This window comes from Nanorana parkeri, unplaced genomic scaffold (genome assembly GCF_000935625.1).
Source record: "Nanorana parkeri isolate BGI_ZX_2015 unplaced genomic scaffold, ASM93562v1 scaffold1473, whole genome shotgun sequence".
NCBI classification, from domain to species: Eukaryota; Metazoa; Chordata; class Amphibia; order Anura; family Dicroglossidae; genus Nanorana; species Nanorana parkeri.
Genome location: NW_017307741.1, coordinates 67,545 through 73,507, shown reverse-complemented (window position 1 = coordinate 73,507; position 5,963 = coordinate 67,545).

Here is a 5,963-nt window from a genome sequence, read left to right as displayed (position 1 = left end):
GTGCCGTGCGGGGGGACGGGGCTGGATCCCCCGCTCCCCGCTCCGATCTGCCAGCGCTGACGGGCAGAACGGACGGGGGAGGGGGTGGGTACAGCTGGCTCTGCCTCTAGATAGGCAGAGCCAGCTGTCACTCACGCAGCTGGGCGGATTCCGACGTCCAGGTTGGGATCCGCTCAGGCGTCTCAGTATACCGCGAGCTGTAGCTTGCGGTATACTGAGCTTAGGGTAACGGGAGGACGCTAGTTTGTGTCCTCCCGTTACCCTAAGGAGAACTATGGGGAAAAACACTGACCCCATAGTTCTCCTTTAACTTAGCAAAAAATAAATGCTGTTTGCACGGAAATGCTTTTAATAGAAGCTCCTACAGAATGATTGCAGAATTATTTCTACAGGCAGTTATAAACCCAGCATTGAAAGGTGGTATTTCAGTTCCGAGGATCTGTCACCCACTATCTTCTAACATGCATCTCATAAAGCAGTGCAAGTTCTCTGCTCCATGTTTTCTAGCTATACCCATCTGTTTCATTCTAGAATGTGGTCTCACACCACACTATATAGCAGAGAATGCAGCAAACATAATAAAGCTCCTCTTGCTCAAGCAGGAGGAGAATGAATGTATGGCAGTTACCAACACTGGAATTTCCTACTGAGATAAGAAGGTGGATCAAGCCCAGAAATAACTAAACTGTCAGTAAATATCAGTATCACATAGACAATCCCTCATGCCACAATGATGGCTACTCTACAAGAAACAGAAGATAATATTTAACATATTAAATTTTTCTGTTCTCACTGCATTTCAAGTGATATTAAAGTCAAAATGTTTTTAAGCTATTTAAAATGCTGAATGAATCACTTACAATGGATGTTGGATGTTTAACAATTTTGAGGAATAAATGGGTCCCCCTGAGTGCCACGCTCTAAGCTAGTAGATGGAGAGCTGTTGAAGACTGTACTATCCCTTGTGATCTTATACTGGACAGGAAGTTCAGGGAAGCAGAGCTGAGAGTTGAAACTGTTTGAAAACATGATGACATTACGTGCTTGGGAAGAAATTAAATAAATACTTTGCTGGGCAATGTGGATTTGCTTTAAACAACATTTTTGAGTTTATTGCTACTTTAAAGGAGAACTATGAGGTGAGTGCTTTTCACTCACCTCATAGTTCTAGCCGACCTGTGACAATGAGACTGTCACAGGTCGGCTCAGTAGATCGGGAGGTGAGCGAACACATACCAGCGTTCGCTCACCTCTCGATCCTGTCACGGCTCTCTGCCGTGACAGGGGAGGGGCTGGATTACCCCCTCCCCGATCCGATCCGCCAGCGCGGACTGGCGGAACAGACGGGGTAGGGGGCAGAGTCAGCTGTCAGTCACGCAGCTGGGCGGATCCCGGCACAATTGTCGGGATCCGCTTCAGCTGCGGCGTCTCAGTATACTGCGAGCAGCAGCTCGCGGTATACTGCGGCGTCTCAGTATACCGTGAGCTACAGCTCGCGGTATACTGAGCCTAGGGTGATGGGAGGACGCTAGTTTGTGTCCTCCCGTTACCCTAAGGAGAACTATGGGGAAAAGCCTTAACCCCATAGTTCTCCTTTAATCGCTCAAGGAAAGGGCAAAGTTAGATGCTTTTACCAATAATTGAATTAGAGCAGCCATCATTAATTGAAGTATCTTTTATAAAAACTGTTTCTGTTAACTCCAACAATGAATCCGACTAAAACCTGAACATAAAAATAATCCCCTGGAGTAGGGCAGGTTGGAAAAATGGAAACATAGCACTGAAAAGGAGTACCAGTAATAATAATTTTGAGCTGGCAGCTTCTCAATGTCAGATTTCCACTGTATCTTTGGCTTGCAGCTGAGAGGATCTGAGATTGAAGTGTCACACCAACGGTTAACCATTTGCTGTCCGGAGCAATTTCTTACTATTTGTGCATGCATGATAAAATAGAAATTTTTGGCTAGAAAACAGCTTCAAACCCCCAAACAATTATATATTTTCCGAAAGCAGAGGCCCTTTAGAATTAAAAAAAATGCTGGTTGCAATTTTTTATATTGCACTGTATTTGTGCAAATGTTTATCAAAGCAGTATTTTGCACATTTGCTAGGGAGCACAGGCATTTTGCAATGTCTCTCTGAAACAAAGTGTCTATCTGATATTAAGTGTCATCATCAACTTCACACTTAGAAAATGCAATTGGAAAAGGCACAAAAATAACAACATTGCTCCATACAGACTGCAGGTAATCCTGTTTACACCATCCACCTCTCTCTTCCAAATCTTTTACCCCACCCCCCCCTTCTCCACCCCATAAATTATATATTTCACCCTCTCCCTATTACTGCACTCATCAACTCCTGCTCATTCTTAACCCACATGCAAGGTTTAACTCCAGGACACTGGGGCATGTTCACTCATTTAAACTCACTCTCACCTTACTTCACTCACCCTTCTGCTTCTCCTGACTTCTGGGGATATTTGTCCCAATCCTGGTCCTCTGTTTTCTAACATTCACCCTCCAAACCAGCGCTCCCTTTCCTCTGGCAGCAGCTGCAATCCACCCACTCTCATTTCTATTCCCCTGCTTCCTAGAATCAGTCCTTCCTTCTCATGTTCCCTTTGGAATGCCCGCTCTGCCTGTAACAAACTCACCACTGTGCATGATCTTCTTATCTCCAATTCTGTTAACATGCTTGCTGTCACTGAAACCTGGCTTCAGGAAACCGACTCCGGGGCCCGCACACTTCATATCCTCACCTGAGGTGCTCTGTGCAGGCCACCGGTGTCCCCAGGGGGTCTCCACTGCACATCAGGTCTTTAAAGGTGGCGATTAGCCAGCGATTAGCGGTGGCCATCTTTAAACCTGGCAAGTGCCCACATTACATTTAATATATTGCCGAACCAGCAATGTATTAAATGAAAATCATTTCCTGGTGGTCCAGTGGGGAATCAGTATGATCTGCATCTCTTGCTGATGCAGATCATACTGATCGCTCCCTCATGGTGCCGCCGCCGCTGACTAGCAGGGAGCGATAAGTATGGTCTGCATCAGCCAGAGAGCAGATCACACTGAATCCCCAAGTGCCACACTGGACCCAGGGATGCAGCTCCCCTTCCTGCAAAATAGGTAAGCAGGAGAGGAGGACATTTTTTAATTAACTATTTTTACTTTTAATAGTTGTGTGAGAGTGTGTTTTTTTTTAAATGAAGCTATGTGTGTTTTATTTTTTTAAGGAGTGTGTGATATGTGTGTTTTTTTCATTACGTGTGTGGTTTTTTTTTTAACCACTTCCTATTGGTTGACGTAAATGTACGTCCTCTGCTGGAAGTGGTTATACCAAGAATATGCTCCTGCAGCCGTGTTCTTGGTACAGTTTTAGGGCCTGTTCCCACCACTTGCAGTGCGTTCTGGCCATAACACACTGCATCGCATTGCGGCCGGCTCACTTTTTGCCAGGCAGGAGGGAGCCTGGGGGGCCATTGAAGTGAATGGCGCCGTAGCCACAACCTCCGGCCGCAATGCGATCGCCCGCATGTGATCGCAGGGCACATTGTGCCTGCTGTCCGGTGTGGTCAAAATGCTGCAAGCACTATTCTCATCGCACCCGAACACACTGCAGGTACAATGTGCCTTGCGATCCCATGCAGGCGGTTGTATTGCAGCCAATGGGCGTGGCAACGGTGCCATTCACTTCAATGGCCCGTCACGCCCCCTCCAGCCCGGCAAAAAAGTGAGCCGGCCGCAATCCGGGCAGTGCGTTCTGGCCAGAATCGGACCAGAGTGCACTGCTTCCAGTAGACATGTGCGATTCGTTTAGGAAAAATTTGTTTTCCGGACAAAATTAGTTAGCGGTAGTCTGTACGTATTTTAGTTTATGGACGTGTGTAAGCTCCTCTGTACAGAGACTGATGTGAATGTGGGGGGGACATTAGAGTGTAAGTTCCTATTGACAGAGATTGATGGGACCGGGGCTGCAACAACTAAGCGACTAAGACGATTAAAATCGATAATAGAAAATGTTGTCACCGTTTTCCATCATCGATTAGTCGGCTTTCCCGCCAAGATGATCACGTCGGTGTGGGTGAACGGCAGCTGCCAACATCCCAAGATCTCGGAAGAAGTAAAGTTGCTTGAAGAGTGTGCAGGTAGGACTGCATTCCCCCCCCCCACATGCTGTATAAATGTATTGCTTTGATTTGTTGTATTCCTCTATAGCTGATGGTATATTGCACTGTATATGTACCATCAGCTTTAGAGGACCACAAATCCCAGCAATACATTATACACTGTATGTATATTGTATTGCTGGGATTTGCTATATTCCTCTATAGCGGGTGGTATTCTGCATTGCGCTGTATAATGTATTATTGCTGGGATTTGTAGTCCTCTATAGGCGGTGCCATTCTGCATTGATTGCTGTATAATTTCACATGTTACACTTCACTATATTGCACACCACAGTTTAATTTTCTTTTTTTTTTGCTTCCACCGCTCCAAGCTTGAGTGACGTGATTGGCTCAGTGTTCTCTGTACAGCACTGCGGTATATGTCAGAGCTATATAAATGTATAATCATAGTGTGTGATTGTGGGGGGGACATTAGAGTGTAAGCTCCTCTGTACAGAGACTGATGTGACTGGCTCAGTGTTCTCTGTACAGCATTGCGGTATATATATGTTAGAGCTATATATATGTATGATAATAACAGTGTGACTGGCTCAGCGTGGCGGCGGTGCGGGGGGGACCGGGCGGTGCAAGGGGGGCCCCGGCCTAAAGCCGTGTAAGGGGCCCCGAAATTTCTGAAGGTTGCCCTGCCCAGACCCAGTGGACGTAAAGGAGGTGGAGTGGGAATCCTTCTATCCCCTAAATGCACTTTTCAAGTTCTGCCTTCACCTCCCTCTCTATCCCTCTCCTCTTTTGGCCCACTGTATTCGCTTATTCTCTCCAATTTCTTTGAGGATTGCTGTGTACCGGCTGCCTGGACCGGTATCTCGCTTTCTTGATGACTTCTCTGCCTGGCTACCCTACTTTCTCTCTTCTGAAATACCCACTATGCTTCTGGGTGACTTTAACATTGCTAATAACAATAACACCCCGTCTTCCACTCAATTTCTTAACCTAACATCTTCTTTTGATCTAACACAATGGACACTCTGATGGCAACATTCTAGATCTTGTGTTCTCTCACCTATGCACTCCTTATAACCTCTCCAACACCCCTTTTCCCCTCTCAGACAGCAACCTTGTCAGTTTCACACTCACCCTGTCTCCAACCCTGAATCCCCCTACACGGCACTCTGTCACCCGGAGAAACCGTCGCCACCTTGACCCTTCTATTCTCTACTACTGACTACCTCAATGACAAAATGTCACTGCTGTCCTGCCCTGGCCTAGCTACTTCTGTCCTCAACAGCTCGCTCTCATCCTCCCTAGACACCTTGGCTCTCCTCACTGCACGCAGACTTCGACCACGTCTACTACAAGCGTGGCAAACTAAAGAAACTGAAAATCTTAAGAGACATAGCCGCACTCTGGAGCGAGTGTGGTGTAAAACTAGGTCTCTGCAAGACTTTACCCTGTATAAAGCTGCCCTCCTAAAATATAATTCCTCCCTCCGTGCTGCCTAACAAACTAATTTTGTCACTCTCATTAACTCTCATCCAAACCTCATCAACTCTTTTCTACTTTTAACTCTCTATTAGACATGTGCGATTTGTTTCGTTCCGAATCAAAATTCGGACGAAATTTCAGAAATTCGGAGATTCGGATGATTCCGAATTCCAGATATATCTAAAAATATATATATTTTTTTCAATTACCGGTAAAGGTTTTTTTTCTAAAAGTGTGGTTTGTTTATTTACTTTGAATTTAAACCTTTGGTGAATGGGTAGGGGTACAATTACCCCTTACTCATTCACAAGGGGGGGGGGGGGCGCAAAAAACACATACAAAACACACC